Source organism: Diplotaxodon limnothrissa, linkage group LG2, assembly GCF_057381915.1.
Source record: "Diplotaxodon limnothrissa isolate DT_005_m linkage group LG2, D_limnothrissa_male_GT1.1, whole genome shotgun sequence".
NCBI classification, from domain to species: domain Eukaryota; kingdom Metazoa; phylum Chordata; class Actinopteri; order Cichliformes; family Cichlidae; genus Diplotaxodon; species Diplotaxodon limnothrissa.
This window is the reverse complement of record NC_140597.1, coordinates 11,594,690-11,613,414: the sequence shown is the minus strand read 5'-3', so window position 1 is coordinate 11,613,414 and position 18,725 is coordinate 11,594,690.

Sequence of the window (18,725 nt, the reverse complement as noted above, 5' to 3'; positions counted from 1 at the left end):
GGTTGAGGTCATGGCTAATAATGATGGTGTACGAACTAGAGATGGACCGATCCGATATTACGTATCGGTATCGGTCCGATACTGACCTAAATTACTGGATCGGATATCGGAGAAAAATAAAAAATGTAATCCGATCCATTAAATATCACGAAAGCACCTCACAAAACTTGCAACACGCCGTAACTCGCCTCAGAACGTTAGCACGTCGGAGCAGTATGCATCACGTGATAGAGCGGCTGTGGCATGCGGGACCTGTCGGTGGTCTGGATAGCATTTGGAGCTTCGCTAGCAACCCGGCATTTCATCTCCGACAAAGTTATCCCGAGAGAAGTAAAGCAAGTGTGTAAGTCCATCTCTGAATGTTTGTAAAGCATTCCTGCGTTAAGCTTAACAAACGACTGCCTCTTCTTGCAGCTACTTCAATCATGAAACTGCTTAATGATCAGCTGATCGGCTTTTCTGTCGCGAGTACGTCTCTCTTTTTTGTTTTTGGCCCACTTTGCACCAGAAAGAGGAAACCAGCGGCTGAACAACAGCAGCACGTTTAAGCTTGATCAGCTGTTGTTAGAATTTATTTAATATTACTTTCTACTCGAGGATCTTTTTCTACGTAGCTGACGGCTGGTAACTGTGCAGGGCCGGATCTAGCAAAGTTTAGCCAGGGGGGCCGATAGGGCATGAACAGGGAAAAGGGGGCACAAAGACATACTTTTCTTTCTTATTCTCATTTAAAATGTCTAGCTTTTAATAAATAATTATCTGACACCCAAAGTTTTAATTTGATGTAAAATGAATAGAAGTCCATTACTGTATATAGTAACTAATATATATATATATACCCTAGTAAGCTATAGTACTTTTTCCTTTGGGAAGGTACCATCTGTGCAGTCTGCAATTTTGTTGAAGAAAGATGTTGAATCTATTTAATATTTCTTGAAAAATAATTGATTTCTGTGCATTTTTTTTCACACTGCGTCAAATTAAGGTTGATTACGTCGATTAAGCATCATGAGGTGGAGGGTGAGGGGTGGTTCCCTATTTTTTATTTATTTATTTTTGTTGTTGCTGGGAGTTGGAACCCTATTAGTTAGGTTGCTTAATATTTACGCTAAGTACTCTTTAAAATACCAGAATAGGGAGGATGGTGTAGGTTTAAGTTTATTAGATTGATCAGTATTGCTGAACTATGAAATAACAGAATAGCTTTAGTGTAGTTGTTGTTTTAAACTTGAGTATGAATTTATACAAAATGCAGCAAGATATAAAAAAAAACAAAACAGTTTTGTTGATTAAAAAACACTATATCGGATTCATATCGGTATCGGCAGATATCCAAATTTATGATATCGGTATCGGTATCGGACATAAAAAAGTGGTATCGTGCCATCTCTAGTACGAACCAGACATTTTACGTGCCTGACCAGTTGTCCTCTGTTTGAGGGCCGTTCTGCTTCATCTGGACCTTCAATCAAGACATCCTCCATTCTGAGGAGTGCTGCTGACCCTCTAAACCGTTTCAAGATTGTGGCGTGTATTGGAGAGCCTGTGACCTCACTTTCCTGACTTGCCGGTATCGTGGTAGATGGGTTTGGACTTTTTACCCATCTGTAGCCACCGTTCATTAGCAATCCAGAGCAGTCTGCTGTTGGCTTTAAGCATTGCCGCTTAGCATCTATCAGCGATGGCAGCAGGTTGAGGACATGTAAACGGCGTGCATTTGTGCGTCAGAATCCACGTTGAGCACAGCTGAAGGTTTCACGTTTCCTCTTTGTCAGTGCTGTGAAACACATTCTTTCTGCTATTAACGGTTACAACAGAGTGCATGTGTCACTCAGTGAGCAGAGGAAGCTCTGTGCCAACTGCCAATCATGAATCTGTGCGGTATGTAAACACTAACAGCCCACGCCTCGTTTGTTCTGGACTCGACCCAGCGGGCTGTGTGTGAAACTGGATCACAATGAAGCGGGGTGTGACTTCTCTTTACAGGCCTGTCCGTCAGCAGGATGAAGAATTTTAATTGCAGGCCTGGCTTAAGTCCGCGGGTTGCCTCCTGATGAAATGCTCACATTTAGATTCATGCAACGACAGGAGAGCTGTCACCGCTGTAGCCACATGTCTGCAAAGCTGCAGAAGTCAAAGAGTCACCTGTTTAGAAGCTTTGTTCTACATTATGAAGACAAATAACCACCGATGTGGTTTAATCAGTGAAAAAAACAGAGGGCCAAGATTTACAGGAGATATTTTAAAGTCCTTAACATCACAGAGCTTTTTAGTGATTGTTAACACCGACAGCAGCAGCTGCTGGAGAAAGAGTCCCAGTTTACCTCCCGGTTGTACTCATTTAGATTATTTTTAAAATTCAAACCGTGAACAGATGTTGGAGTTTAAAACGTCCGGAGCCTGGAGGGAAACTGATGTTCGTTTCTCACTTTTCATCTTCTTTAGTTGCTCAAACAAACTCATAGATGGACACTAAGTAGTGTGATTTCCTCGCTGCAGGCGCTTTGGTTTAGTTAAGTCAACATGAGCGTGACTGAAAACTGGCTGATCAAACAGGCTATAGAGTTACGCTGCTGTCAGCCTGATGAGTCTGTTACATCACACACACGTTGACGCACCTGAGCTTTTCAGGGAGTCTTCAGAAGTCTGATCTCGGGAGTTTAGAGGATTAAGAGCTCTGAGGTGAGGAAGGAAAGAAACTCACTGGTTTTCACCCGATTTCTACAAATGAGTGTCACTCATGCTTTACATCACACAGTTTATTCACATTTTCTCTGCAGACAAGTTTATCTGCTCGGTTTATCCACTAAATGTTTTAAATTAGGAAAGTTAAAATTAAAAAATAATGCCAAGAGCAGCCAACTCAACATTTCACTGCTTCCACTCAGATTTTTTGGCTAGTTTGAAGATTTGCAGATAAAAACAGATGGAAGGAAACACGACCGCGACGTCTGATTGCACTTTTTCTGTGTTCTTGCTTTATGTACAAAACTCTGGGGATGAAAAATGAAGCCAAAGATGAGGTGACAAAAAATGCCACCTCCTACCAGGCGCTGGTAAAAACATTTTAAAACAAGAAGTAGTCAGAAAAAATATTACATTTAATTTTCAGATGTTATTTAAACGGAATGATTTATAAGCACAACGATCCCTCACAAACAACGTCAGAGCTGAAAAATTAAGCGCCAAAACCTGCAGTTCCTCTAAGGTCCACAAGGGGCTCCAGCAGTGAGTCAGCCCCCATAGACCAGGGTGTCCAACTCCAGGCCTCAAGGGCCGGTGTCCTGCAGGTTTTAGATCTCACCCCTGGGTCAACACACCTGAATCACATGATTAGTTCATCACCAGGCCTCTGGAGAACTTCAAGACATGTTGAGGAGGTCATTTAGCCATTTAAATCAGCTGATTTAAAACCTGCAGGACACCGGCCCTTGAGGCCTGGAGTTGGACACCCCTGCCAAAGACTGTCATGTCCAACTCAACAGCACAAAAATCATGTTTACAGCCTGATACAAAAACTGCTTCCACTCAGATTTTTTGGCTATCAATAACTGGCCCATTCATAATAACTGTTTTATAACTCACCTGTTTAAATTGTATTAAGGGTTACATTGTAAGGGGCGTGGCCTATTTGAGTGACAGGTGGAGTACCTGCCGGTTTTGTTTATAGGAATTTGAAAACGGATTACTTGAGGTTTGGTCAGGCGGGACGTTCTTCCTGTCTTTCAGCTGCAGCATTCCTACAAACATCTGGAAATGCACTGCATTGTTATGCTGTCACTGCTGTGTGTAATCAGTGTTTGTATGATTTGCTAAGCCATAAATCCACAAACGGTCTGTGAGGGATTCAACATGTAAACACAGTATAAAAATAATTTTTGCATCTGTCTGTAAATTTCCATGTTACAAAATATATAGACATGTAAATCAGTGTTTGCATGATCGTGTGTGTGTGTGTGTGTGTGTGTGTGTGTGTGTGTGTGTGTGTGAGAAGCTTCTCGCAGTCCACATCACAGATGGACGAGCGACTTTATACCCTCCTCGACTCTGGGAGAACAAAAAGGAGGAATGAAGAGGAGACGAAGTGAGAAAGTGTGGACATTTAACCCCTTCACTTCCTTATGAAGACTCCAGTAATCAGGCAGTGTGTGCATGTGTGTGTGTGTGTGTGGGAGGGGTGGGGGTAAAGTGGGAGCATCGCCCCTGGCCGTTTGGAGGTGAGAAGATCTAATCCTGAATTAAATGATCTGGCACTTTACAAAATACACGACAATTACACAGATAATTATACCAAGCCTTCACATGGAGCCCACGGGTCACAATTAACACACACACACACACACACACACACACACACACACACACACACACACACACCAGCTGTAGCTCAGACCTGCTGTCGAGCTGTGTGGATGTACGCTGCACACAGAGGACAATAAACAGTTTACAGGATGACAGCATTTAAAGATGTGAGCAGAACCTCCTCCTGACGAGCAGTGACAAATAAAGAGAGCATAAAGTCGAAGCTGCTTTAAAGGCGGTCAGGGAAAAATAAGTCGGCTGTGGAGATTTAAAGTGGAAGCAGCGATTATGGCAGCTGGACACACCATGGACACATTCCTGTTAAAGTTCTTTGAAGGATGTGCTGACCACTCAGAGATTCATTATCACCATCTGATAATTACATTTAAATAACTCTGAGCCAAACAGACCCCAGGAGACGTGAAGGTCTATTGTTATTAGCAATGAATAGTTTAGCTCAGGTTTTCTCCCCTCAGATCCACCAGCAGTCACCTTAAAGCTAAAAGATAAGGTACAGGGACAAATTCTGCAACACTGACTTTTCTTCTCTGCTGTTGGTGGTACTGAAGATAAACATCAGAGGTCCTGGATGCAAACAATATGAGGAACTGCAGCACTGAGTGCAGCTAATGCCCACTGAACACAAAGAAGGTTAGTCATCATCCAAGAGTTTCTAATGGAAAGCCAGGCTGGAACTGATGTGATGAGACACCAGGGTATCATCTGCATAGAGGCAAAAAGAAAGTTTGAACTTTTAAGTAACTTTATGCAGTGGTAACAGAAACAGTGAGGGGCCCTGGATCAACCCCTGAGGGTCTCCACATTTATTCAACAATGCATCAGCAGACTTTTTAAAGAGCAAAGTGAGCAAAAGATGGATTGTACCACCATGACACCACCCACTAGTTAATAAGGTACCTCTCATTCATTTAAATACAGTCAGACTTTATAACAAGAGGACGTTTGAGACTTCACATTTCAGACCTGGAAGCTGAGTCTGTGTTTGATATAAAGTTGATGCCATAGACACAAAGGACTAACGTACTGAGAGTTACAGAATACCCAGAAGCCCATTGTGCGTGCCCCGACAGGTAGGAGTTGCTTTACTGCCTTAAGGGAGACCTACACAGTATCAGGCGGGTTGTTTAGAGGTTGTGGTTGGCAGCTTGGTTTATAATTTAGCGTTTAAAGTGACACAGTGGCTTTTCAGAGCTTCACATCCTGGTCAATATCTCCCCCCGAGCTCCTCCCCTCTGTCTGCTTTTACTGTTGTTCAACATATATATCGGCGTAGAAGACTATTCATTAGATCATTATCATTTTCCAGTCCCAGATGTGTTTGTTTACTCTGTTTACTGTTTGTTTGTTGGTCTTGCTCACAGACTCAGTGAACGAGGAGTTTAGTTACACTAATGATGACCCTCGGGCTGTTAGTTAACTAGCTCCCTGCAGACCTTAAACACAGCTAATGCACACCTTCAGGGACACACTAATGTGTGCTTTGTGCGCGTGCATAAACTAAACATGTGTGGACCTGTATGCGCACGAGTATGTGCGTCAGCTCCAGTGTAACTGCTGCATGTACTAACCCCTACAGTGAGGTAATCTGATGTTTCCTGTACTCCTCTCGCAGCTGCTGGACAACATACATAACACACAGTACACATATATATTATGTATGCATAAATAATAATAATAACTATTTTCTGCATATGACACAGGTCATTTCAAATGTGAGTGTAATGTCCTCTGAAGTGCAGAAAACGTGTGTGTGTGTGTGTGTTGTTGGTAACTGTCTCCTGTGGACCATCTGCACCTGCAGCTTGGCTTCCATCATTAACCAAACCACAGTGATGTCATCAGGGACCGATGGGCAGCAGCTGCTTTAACATAGACACACACACCATCCAGTAATAATGAAGTCATGTGATCTCCGACTTTAGCCGACCACCACTCTCATTAGTTTACTGTAAATTGTGAGCCATAGATACAGCTCCATCTTCATTCTACTTGTGTCTGTCGTTTTAAAGTAAATTTGTATGAGTATTAGGGAGGTCATAGAACCACATGTACCCCTTACTTGCCTTTTGGAGTTAAAATTAGAAAATGTGCACCACTGAGGAACGACCAACCAATCAGCATGTAGTAGCAGAAAACCTAGTTGTAGCTTAATTTAAATATAGACATATATTCTATACAGTATTTGTGAAAACTCACAAATTATACGTGATTATTTTAGCCCAGTTTACTCATCAGTTTTGAGGACTATCTCATGAAGATGACAGGATTAACAAGCAGTGTAACGGCTCCCATTAGTCAGCCCCGTTACCAGTTTAAAATACTGATTTATTGCTTTTATATCAAAAGCTACAGCTAGGTGCTGCTGTTTCTGACGCTGGTTTTTATCTTAGATTTCATCCAGTAGGCGCCATTCAAAGGAGCAAAATTACCCATCAGGAACTCCAGTTTGTAAATTGCCCGTAAACATCCATACATCTATATCACCAGATTACAGATTACATACAGAGTTATGTATGCGCTCCTGTTGTTGTTGGCCAGTTTTAGTGAAAGCTTCTTTGAAGTGGGTCTATCTCATCGCTGGACTCAAACACTTATGTGTGAATGTAATCGACCTGTTCATCAGAGAGTGTGATTTTTAGGACAGGCTGGCATGGTATCTTATAACCTTGTATCTCATGGCTTCTCTCAAAATGTAAAAGAACCCACCCACCACTTTAATCACACTCTAGATCTTGTTTTAACATATGGCAGAGAAACTGAACATTTAACAGTGTTTCCTGAAAACCCTCTCCTGTCTGATCATTTCCTGATAACATTTACATTTACAATAATTGATTACACAGCGGTGGAGAGTAGACTTTATCAAAGTAGATGTCTTTCTGAAAGCGCTGTAACTAAGTTTAAGAATATAATCCACCCACTGTTATCATCTTCAATGCTCTGTACCAACATAGAGCAGAGCAGCTATCTGAACGCTACCCCAACAGAGGTCGATTATCTTGTTAATAATTTCACCTCCTCACTACGTACGACTCTGGATACTGTAGCTCCTGTGAAAACTAAGGTCTCTAATCAGAAGTACCTGACTCCGTGGTATAATTCTCAAACACGTAGCCTAAAGCAGATGACTCGTAAGCTGGAGAGGAAATGGCGTGTTACAAATTTAGAGGATCATGATTTAGCCTGGAGAAATAGTTTGTTGCTTTATAAGAAAGTCCTCCGCAAAGCCAGAACATCTTACTATTCATCACTGATTGAAGAAAATAAGAACAACCCCAGGTTTCTCTTCAGCACTGTAGCCAGGCTGACAAAAAGTCAGAGCTCTTTTGAGCCAACCATCCCTTTAACGTTAACTAGTAATGACTTCATGAACTTCTTCACAAATAAAATTTTAATCCATCCATCCATCTCATGGATGGATGGATTAAAATTTTCATCCCGCAGATGTAATATTATCTACAGCTACTCTTAGTACCATTGATGTTAAGTTAGACTCTTTTTCTCCAATTGATCTTTCTGAGTTAACTTCAATAATTACTTCCTCCAAACCATCAACGTGTCTTTTAGATCCCATTCCTACAAAACTGCTCAAAGAAGTCCTGCCATTAATTAATTGTTCGATCTTAAATATGATCAACCTATCTCTAATGATCGGCTATGTACCACAGGCCTTCAAGCTGGCTGTAGTTAAACCTTTACTCAAAAAGCCATCTCTAGACCCAGCAGTCTTAGCTAATTATAGGCCAATCTCCAACCTTCCTTTCATATCAAAAATCCTTGAAAGAGTAGTTGTCAAACAGCTAACAGATCATCTGCAGAGGAATGGTTTATTTGAAGAGTTTCAGTCAGGTTTCAGAGATCATCACAGCACAGAAACAGCTTTAGTGAAGGTTACAAATGATCTTCTTATGGCCTCTGACAGTGGACTCATCTCTGTGCTTGTCCTGCTAGACCTTAGTGCAGCATTCGATACTGTCGACCATAATATCCTATTAGAGCGATTAGAACATGCTGTAGGTATTACAGGTACTGTGCTGCAGTGGTTTGTATCATATCTATCTAATAGACTCCAGTTTGTGCATGTAAATGGAGAGTCCTCTTCACACACTGAGGTTAATTATGGAGTTCCACAGGGTTCTGTTATGTGACGGCTGTGTGCGGACAGGAATAGGACCCAAGGTGCAGACTCCAGAGACAAACTTAAACCAAAACAGCTTTAATGCTGAACTCAAACATAACATAACTGGAAAAAATCAAAATAAACTAACACCGGTGGACTGACAAAACACACAGCAAAAGAAAAGGTAGATCACGACCCAGACACAGAGAAACACAGAGCTAAAATACACAGAAAGAGCAATCAGGGAATGGGTAACAGGAGGGAAACACAGCTGGGGCAAATCAGGCCTAACAAGACAAGGGGAAGCAAAACCAGACACATTAACATCAGACATGGACTTTCAAAGTAAAACAGAAAACCCATAACACAGACTGAACAAAAGACACAGACTCACATGCAGGCACTACAACAGAGGGAACAGAGACGTGGGACCAGGGCAGACACAGACACTGACTGGACACGGGGATATAGCAACTAAGGATACACAGAGACGTGAACTAGACAAGGGGATACAGCTGACAGGGGAGACAGAGCAACTAGAGAAGACAGAGACATAAACCATAAGACAGAACTCAAAGAAACCAAAGACTAGAAATTATAAATAATATAATAAACTCAAAAACCCTGGGTCAACGACCCAGGCATCCTAACAGGTTCAGTGCAAGGACCAATTCTGTTTACATTATACATGCTTCCCTTAGGCAGTATCATTAGAAGACATAGCATACATTTTCACTGCTATGCAGATGACACCCAGCTCTATCTATCCATGAAGCCAGATAACACACACCAATTAGTTAAACTGCAGGAATGTCTTAAAGACATAAAGACCTGGATGGCCGCTAACTTTCTGCTTCTTAATTCAGATAAAACTGAGGTTATTGTACTCGGCCCTGAAAATCTTAGAAATATGGTATCTAACCAGATTCTTACTCTGGATGGCATTACCTTGGCCTCCAGTAACGCTGTGAGGAACCTTGGTGTGATTTTTGACCAGGACATGTCCTTCAACGCACATATTAAACAAATATGTAAGACTGCGTTCTTCCATTTGCGCAACATCTCTAACGTTAGAAATATCCTGTCTCAGAGTGACGCTGAAAAACTAGTTATTACTTCCAGGCTGGACTACTGCAATTCATTATTATCAGGAAGTCCTAAAAACTCACTGAAAAGCCTTCAGCTAATCCAAAATGCTGCAGTAAGAGTCCTGACAGGGACTAGAAAGAGAGAGCATATTTCTCCTGTTTTGGCTTCCCTTCATTGGCTTCCTGTTAAATCCAGAATTGAATTCAAAATCCTGCTCCTCACATACAAGGTCTTAAATAATCAGGCCCCATCTTATCTTAATGACCTTGTAGTACCATATCACCCTATTAGCTGGGAGATTCCCATGATGATGAGCTTTTCCTTTCCAGTCACCTTTCTCACTCACTATGTATTAACAGACCTCTCTGCATTGAATCATATCTGTTATTAACCTCTGTCTCTCTTCCACAGCATGTCTTTCATGCTGTCTCCTGTCTCCCTTTTAACAGTAAGAAACATCCAGCAGAACCTGGCTCAGGGAGGGGCGGGGCCATCCGCTGCGATTGGTTGGGGTGACAGAGGAAAGGGTAAAGACATGCTGTGGAAGAGAGCCAGAGATGAATAGATGTAATGTAATGTATACTTTATTGATCCCCTTGGGGAAATTACTCTCTGCATTTAACCGATTCACTCAGTGAAGCAGTGGGCAGTATAATAACATTTATAATATTAGTCCTCCCACTGCAATAAGAAAAGCCCAGTTTAGAAAAATTATCGGTCCTGTCCTTAAAAGTCTGTCTCTTTCTTTGATTTTTGGATTTTTTGTCAGTGTTTCATTGATTTTAGATTTTTGGTTTCAGTTTTTAAGTTTGAAATCTCATCAAATACCACTGGACCCTTTGTTCACGATCAACCATTTGTTTTAAAATAGATCACATAATCTATTTAACAGTATAATGCCCTTTGTATCATATTTGATACATGAGTTTCTGAGACCTCTACCTCATCGACATGATCAATACTTGCCATAATTTCAAAGTGTTATGGACAAAACTATTTTTTTGTCTAAAATTAACATTTTTGTTAACAAAAAGTTGCCAAAAATGCTCAATGTATTAAATACGATACAAAAAATGTATAATAAATATAGAAAAATATATATCATACACAACATGATATAGCAAAAAAGAATTTGTGGATTTTGTTATAAGGGTTAATAAACATCTTAGTTCCAAAAAATCTGAGTTTTCTGGCTGTTTTGTGATAGGTTGGGTCTTACAGGGTTAAATATGAGATCCTTTTTTATTGTGACATCCAGGAAGGCTTCGTTGAGGTTTTCCGCAACCAACACACAAAGATATTTATTTTCTGTGATTTATGAGTCCATTAATCCCAATCATACTGGAGAAAAGCTAAAAGCACAGTGATTGTCAGTTAAGCGCTGAATAGTCTGACTTCTTTTTTATTTCATTTAACAATTTCTGTTACTGACTTTTATCACCTTATGGATCTTTTCATCTACAGAAGAAAAGTCCATATCCTTAAAACTCCGGTTGTGTTTGTCTGTTCTACCCATCATTAGGTCTTCTCATCAGAATCAACAACAACAATCAGCCTGAATTAAAGGTGAACACGTTTTGTGACAAAGTGAGATGAATCAAAGATAGCTGGATAACTCCAACACCAACATTAATATTTCCCTTATCCTCCAACCGTGTCACTGTTTGTTTAAGCTGTTAACACCTACTTGAACTTATCTCTGAGGAAAGCAAACAATCCTGAACCACGAACTGAGCTCAGAGCTGTGAAAACCGCTAAGAATGAGTCAACAGTCGTGAAAAAAGCCACTGATGGCACATACAAACATGCAGCGGTGGATGAAATATTCATCCGTTGTTAGAGTTAATCTGTGCCTGCTCAAACATGAGCAGATTAAAAGGCAAATTTATGAAAAACAACTAAAATCCTAGCGCAATCAAAAAGAAAGCCCTCCAAAATGATAAACCAAACCTCACGTCCTAATTTTCAACTCTCTAGAATTTTTAGAGCCTAAGCTGATGTCATCCATCAGTGGTTTTCCTCCAATTCCCCAAATATTCAAAGAGAAACTGCCAGTTGCTGTCAGTCCGAGTCACTAATTCATTCCTTCATCACCACTTAAGTCTGAGTATATGTATGTATTTGAACCTGTGTGTACTTTTGTTCCTGTGTGGATCAAAGAAAATCCAAAATAATCCAATTTTTGTTTTTGAAGTCAGTAAGATGCATTCTGTGCAATCATTCCACCTGTAAAGTTCACAGACGTCATTAAAAGCACATGGTTATCGGTATTATTGGTACATACTCTATCACCGATGTCCATGAACTGTTTTATTGTTGGTCCGTTCTTCCAAATAAAGTTAAAAAGAGACCGACTCTTCAGCTTTAATTCAACTCTCGGTTTCTAAATTCAGGGGTAATTAAAACATGAAGCCATTTTCATGACACTTTCTTCAGTGGCAAAATGCCACTGTTAGATTTTGTGCTTTTCTCCTCTGGAAAACAGTTGCCTGTTAAAAACAATCAGATTTTATTTTAAGATTTATTTGTGATTTAAAGAGTAGTTACAGACAGAAAAAAACAAGCTGTTGATTGTGTGTGCGTGAGGCTGTATTGTGCTTTCTGTGTGATTCATTTGCAGTTTCGTCGCTCTGTGAGAACTGGAGGCGTCGCCTTCACTTCCACGCTGTGGCCGAAACATGTTGCCATGACATATTTCACCACGCCGTCGTGCCAAACACACGCTGACATACAAAGCGGCCATTGTTTCACAGCAGCGTTGTTGCTGTTCAGCGAAGTTTGTTCTTTTCCTTTTTTTGCAGGACGGCTCATTCTTTAGCGATTCAGCAGCCTGCCTGGGTGTAATGAGACATATGCTTTTTGTTTTTGAGACTTCAGGCTGTGCGCATGCAGCCAGCACCGAGGAGGTCAAAGGTCAGAAAGAGCTGATAGGCTGATTTTAAGCTGAAGCAGCTTCAAAAGTCTTAAATAATTTGCTGCATCTTGTTTCATGGTGATTTCTTCTAGCATTGTTCCTGATCATTGACCCTGTAGTGTTCTGTATACGTTTTTGGTGACCCATAACACCTTCTACATAATTATGTAAAGCTATTTGCATTTTGCAGTCATGTGACTGCTAACCACCTGACGTTAAATTGTTCGCCATTGTGGATTTATGACACAATGTTGGATCAGATGAAACACGTAACCACAGGTTGTTATCATAGACGGTATAAAACATGGGTGTAGCTTCTTGGTCAGAAAAATTGAGCAAATGTTGCGCTGGCTAAAAAATGGCTTCACACTTCCAGTCCTGTAGAAGTTGACGGGAAAACCGAAGAACGGATAAAACTTGAGTCAAGACAAGTTCAGAGATGATCCATCCGCTGTACTTTGGTTTATTTGCTGATTAGTCCTAATCCTAAACTTCATGCCCAGACTTGATTGTTAGTTGGACAGACTGATTTTTTTGTGAAGCCTTTAAATATTTAGTTTCCAAAACACTGTGAGCCCATGAGCTGCGCTTGGACCATGGACACTTAAAACCTCAACTTATGGTTGTATTTAACCCAAACCTCTAACCCAACCAAGTAATAACCAAGTAGTTTTAGGCTACTTTTTAAAACGCAGCATTATCTGTGTCCTTTGGTGTTTTGTCCAAGTGTAAATGGCATTTTGATCACTATAAAAAACAGCGTTGAAAAATTCCTGCCAGGATGAAGTTTTTTGGAAACTCAGTTTCACCATTTACATGCAAACTAAGAAAACAGATTTTGTCTAAAACCTCAAAGATGTGTTCCTCTACCTCGTTTTTGGCGCCTTATTGTGCTTGTGGGCGTCTGATTAGGTGTCCTTCAGGGTTGTGGTTATATCGCCTGCTCTTCCTGTGGTTTGCTCTTGATAGCGCTTGAGATCTTTCTATTTTTTGCCTTTTTCAAAGCAAAGTCAGGAAATTGTCTTTTTGAAAAATTAACTGTGTGTGTACGAAGCTTTAATGCCTAGAAATCTGTGATGTTGTCATGTGATTCGAGCTCTGCGGCATAAAAGGTGTAAACATTTATTCTTATCAATCACCATATGCAAGAATTATGACCAGGGAGACTAAATAATGTTATATAGGAACAGACACACAAATATCAACAGATTAAAGGTCGTGACTATTTCATGAACCAGGTCGAACAGAAACACAATTCTGATTGACTCTTATAGATTTCAGCAAATCCCCCAAAGCTTTTCAGATATTTCCTTTGTCACTGATTTTACATAATGTCAACATCTGAAATATTCTTTTATGTTCAATATCATCCAACAATATTCTGGATCACTGAAAATGGAGATTTAAAAATCTCCTGCTAGGCTGAAGATTTTTGAAAATATTATTTCTAAATATAATCTTTCTTTTAAAAATAATTTTCTCCCATTACTTTGATATCTAAAATGCATTCTCATATCATAAAAAGAGAGTCAGTGTTAAGGCCTATGGTCTGTTTCTTTAAAATGTGGGAAAAGAAAAACTTTCCACAGTTGTTGTTTTGCGCCTTTCTCAGTCTCATTTATGACTTGCTGAATATTTTCTGTTTTCTCTCAAATCTCAGGAATGAATCTGTTGTGTAAAACATCATCTTGACAGGATTTCACATCCAAAACTACAAGATTAAAACCAAAAGTGTTCCTCTGAGTGCAACATGGATTTTGGGGCTGGAGATTCGTCACGGTGCCAGAATCAGCCGTGTAGTTGGCCGTCACGTCCCGCGCTAATGAGTGCCCATATCACCTAATTGTCCGACAAACTGTTCCTTTAATATCCGCCAGTGTGTTTGTAAAGTGTGTGTTTGCTTAATTTATGCAGGATGATACAAGACGCCTTCTGCCAAGCTGCCTCTTCTTCCCTCTACAATAACACACATCCACCCTCCTCCTCCACCTCCTCCTGCTCCTCTTCCTCTCACTTCAACCTTCTGTTCTCCTCCTCCTCCCTCATTCCCTCCCCCCATCTCTCCCAGACAACTGTGACAGTTTTAATTCTGACCGCTGATTAGCCTGAATCAATTAAGTCCTCCACGCTGTGTCCAACAGCAGAGCAGCATGAGGTATTTAGACTATTTAGGCTCCCATTCATCAAGCTCCAGCCTCCTAATCACCCTTTAATTACACGACTACGACTATGGGGGCTCGAGTGGGACATTAGGTGGCGTGGCTTTCTCTGCAGAGTTTGAAGTGGATGCGGGAACAGGCGACCGCCTCTGTGGCGTCTCAGTGGCTGATTGCACAGAAAATCTCAGCGGGAGCTGCAATTGGTGTTCGTCTTATATTCAGGTCTGTTTAGAGTCCATATCATTTAAATTTCATCTACAATTTAAGTAAAACCCCATTCAACAGGAGAATACCAAGGCCTTAAACTAAATTCAAGTAGACATAAACTCAGCATTTCCTGTGCAGATGTTTCACATTAACCACCCTACCCACCCACCCATCCAGGGGGTTCCTGGATAGAAAACATCATGAGAATTTAATTATTACTAATAATTCATAAAATTCTGAAGATGGAATGGGAAAACTCATATTTACACATTTCCCCTTGTTTTTTCGTTATTTTAACAATATATGTTCTTAATGACGTCCTGACTGATTCGCTGGCCCTTATTTTTCCCTTTTTTCTACTGATGATAGATGTATTAAAAATACAGATTACTATGGAGGTAAAAAAGGTACTTTTTAAAAATATTTCTTAATTGAGCTTTGTGTTACTCCACGTGTTAACTTAAACTTGTACTAACCTTAACTTGAAGAATAAGAGGAAATGATCTTGACCTAAAGTACAGTGTTAGGTTAGATTACCCAGCCCTCAGTTCTATAGTTGACCCATAATGTAAAAACCTTTTAAAAAATTTAAAAGAATATGTTTGGAGAAACAAGGCCTTTCTTTCTAGTCTGCACAAATATGGAGGTACATAACTGCCAAAATTAAAAAGAAATTAATAAATAATTTATTTAATAGATAAACGAATTTGTAACTAATTAATGTTGTAATAAAATTTTAATAAAACTACATCACGTTGCTCAGGTATTTATTCACATCAATTTATTAATAATGAACAAAAAAGTAATCCTGACCTTAAATCATACTTTAAGTTAGATCCACTGTTGACCTATTTGCATAAAAAGACTAGATAACATAAAAAGTATAAAAAGAAAAAAAAATTAAAATAAAGAAAAACATGGAAAAAAAATGCAAGAAAAAATCATACAAAATGCCAAAAGTTAAATGTGAATAATTTTTATACCCCACCTTGAAACTTTGGAGATACTAGCAACTACCACATAAATAATAATTTTAAAGTAATTAGTTGACTGGTTGAGGAGGCGTTCGAATGAGACAAAAAGGCAGCGGCCTGGGTTTCAGTCTGATCTGCAGCTCTTTCCTTCTCTTTGTCCCCCTCTTTCCTGTCTACTCTTCACAGCTAAAGTATCAAAGACAAAAGTAAATATAAATAAAAGAGAATTAAGTAATAATATTTAAAATGACAAAAGTGATCTAATTTTATTTTATACATTTTCTTTTAGCTCCCTTTTATTCATTTTTGCTTGGATTGGTTCTTGCATTATTGGTTCTGGTGAAATGAAATTTCTTTGTATTATTATTTTTGCAAAGACAGTAAAGGGAATCTTGAACTTGCTTCAGTATCAATTAACCTTAGTATTAATTTTGTTTTAATAGATAATAATAGACAAAAAAAATCTTTGGTGAAACAGCATTTATTTTAATTTTTACTTTAGCTTGTTCACCAACCAGTAGGTAAAGAAATGCAGGGAGAAATGTTTTGGAAGAAATGGATACTGAAAAAAAATATTAAAAGATGAAAAGAAATGAATGAAGGAATAAGTGTGAATGTAGATATTAATAAATACAGAATCATCAGGGATCAGAGCTGTATTTTAATATTAAATATATTTAGTGATTTTAATAACGTATTTAATTCAATTTTATTTATATAGCGTTAAATCACTACAACGGTTGCCTTGGTGTTTGTGGCAGCTGAAGGCCTCCATAGTATTTTGAATTCCCCAAAGTCTTCATTTCTGAGCAGGAAGTTAAACTCCGCTCTCTTTCCTTACAGCTATCAGCGTTACTAATCCTTTTTGTGCCTCTCTTGTCGAGCCACTCAAAGCACCGGCAGGGATAACATCACTTCATTGACAACCGGCAGTCCTGGTTTGTCAATTAGACCTTGTAGTCAGCTAATCTCCTGTAGGCCCGCTCGGGTTTTCACTCGTGTGAAGGGAGAGAAAAGCAGAGCGCTTTAATGCCGCCTAATGACGTTATGGGAGGAATAGCCCCATGCCGCTGGGAACCTGATAATCCCACTTTGTTCCTTTGGGATTTGTTGAAAAAGACCCTCCTCCTCCCCCCTCTGAGTTGCTGATCTCCTTCGTGTTGCGCCGACACAAAGGGGCCCCCGCTGTCGGGCCCCGTCCACCTCTTATTCTCTACAAACCTCTCTCATTTACTGGGGGCGCGCACCCCTTTATCTTCTCCTCAATTAGAAGAAAAGGCTTGCGCTGATCACTTCCTGTGCAGAGGTGAGCGGACGTTCGTGGAGGTTATCACGGAGACACGATGCAGCGGGAAATAAGATTCACAGTTTCGTCCCCAGAACTGGATGGAAAGCCTCGGTGACGCTTTCATGTCACGTCGGCTCACCAGTGGGACGCAGGCCGGTCCTCCAAAGCGCCACCCACCTCTTTCAGCCTCATTATGGCGTCTCTCTTTCAGGAGGCGGGGATGGAGGGGTCTGAGGCTTTGATGAACATGTCCTCCTATTTCCGCTGGACTCTCAGAGACTTAACTCTGCCAAATCCTTCAGGGTGACGAGAGCTCAGACCAGGAGACCTAATTCACTAACAAAGGAACTGAAGTTTAATCTTGAGCTCGAAAAAATTAGTGGAAGGGCCACGGCATACGTTGTTAAAAGCAGGATTCTTATAGTTTAACTAAAATTAAAAACATAGTTTTTCATTAACACGTAGTTAATTAAATTTAAACATAAATTTGCCTTAAACTGAGAAAAAAAAACAACCAAAATGAGACTGTGTGATTGCAAAGTTTAAATAAAGTTGATATGATGGAATATTTATATACCCCCAATAAACAACATGGCAGTTCATGGAACACATTTAATCTGTGTAATTCATGTTTTTCCATGCACATTTTCCTTCCTTATTGCTGTTTATGTAAGAATAATATTTCATGAAACTTTTCATATTGAAAGAAATTATTTTCCACTTTCACTGTGCGAGAAAGTCAATATTTGGACGCAGGAAGGGTCCAAACTGGAGGTTAACAGTTAGATAATAAAAAAACTACTCTGGGTAATCCGAAACTACTCTGTTCATTTTAAAACTACTCTGTGACATAATAAAAAAAAACCTACTCCTTTAGTCTTAAAACTATTCATTTAGGTAATAAAAACTATTGCTAGTTTTAAAACTACTCCATTAGGTGTAAAGTTACTCCATTACATAATCTACTCCATTAGTTTTCAAACTAGTCCGTCAGATAATAAAAAACGTTTAAAACTACTCCCTGAACAAAAAACTACTCAATAGATTTCAGACTACTTTGCCTCTCTGCTGCACATGTTTGATGGCACATACTGGAAACTATTCAGCATCACTGATTCACTTTCAGACATTTTATTGCCAAACCATTGTTAAAAAACCTTTCAAGCACCCCTGCTCAGACAAAATTATTGATTAATAGATCATAACACTACTGTCTGAGAGCAATAAAAAAAGAAGCAAAAACATCAGAAACACTTGAAACGTATTTACTTATAGGACTTGGTACAGAATTATTTATAGAACGTATTGTCCAAGTGGAGATCCTGATTTGAAGTGGGAGCCGTGGGTCTCTGCTTCTTCCTCTTATCCTCATATTTTATTATCACCACTCAACACGTCTGGCTTTCTTTTTTGGATTTGCACAGACTTTGTGCAATTTGGAATTAAGCTGTTTCAGCTTCATGTGATTTAGAGGCCAAGTGTTGTTCCATCATAGTCACCCAAAGCTGCGGCCTGCCAGCTGTTGTAGTTGAAATGGAGAAAGTCTTTGATGACCTCCCACCATGCAAGACGCATCACATGTAAAATGTGCACAGGTTTGTGCACAAATAAATGAAATAATTTAGGATTACATTTGAACACTGTTAGCAAA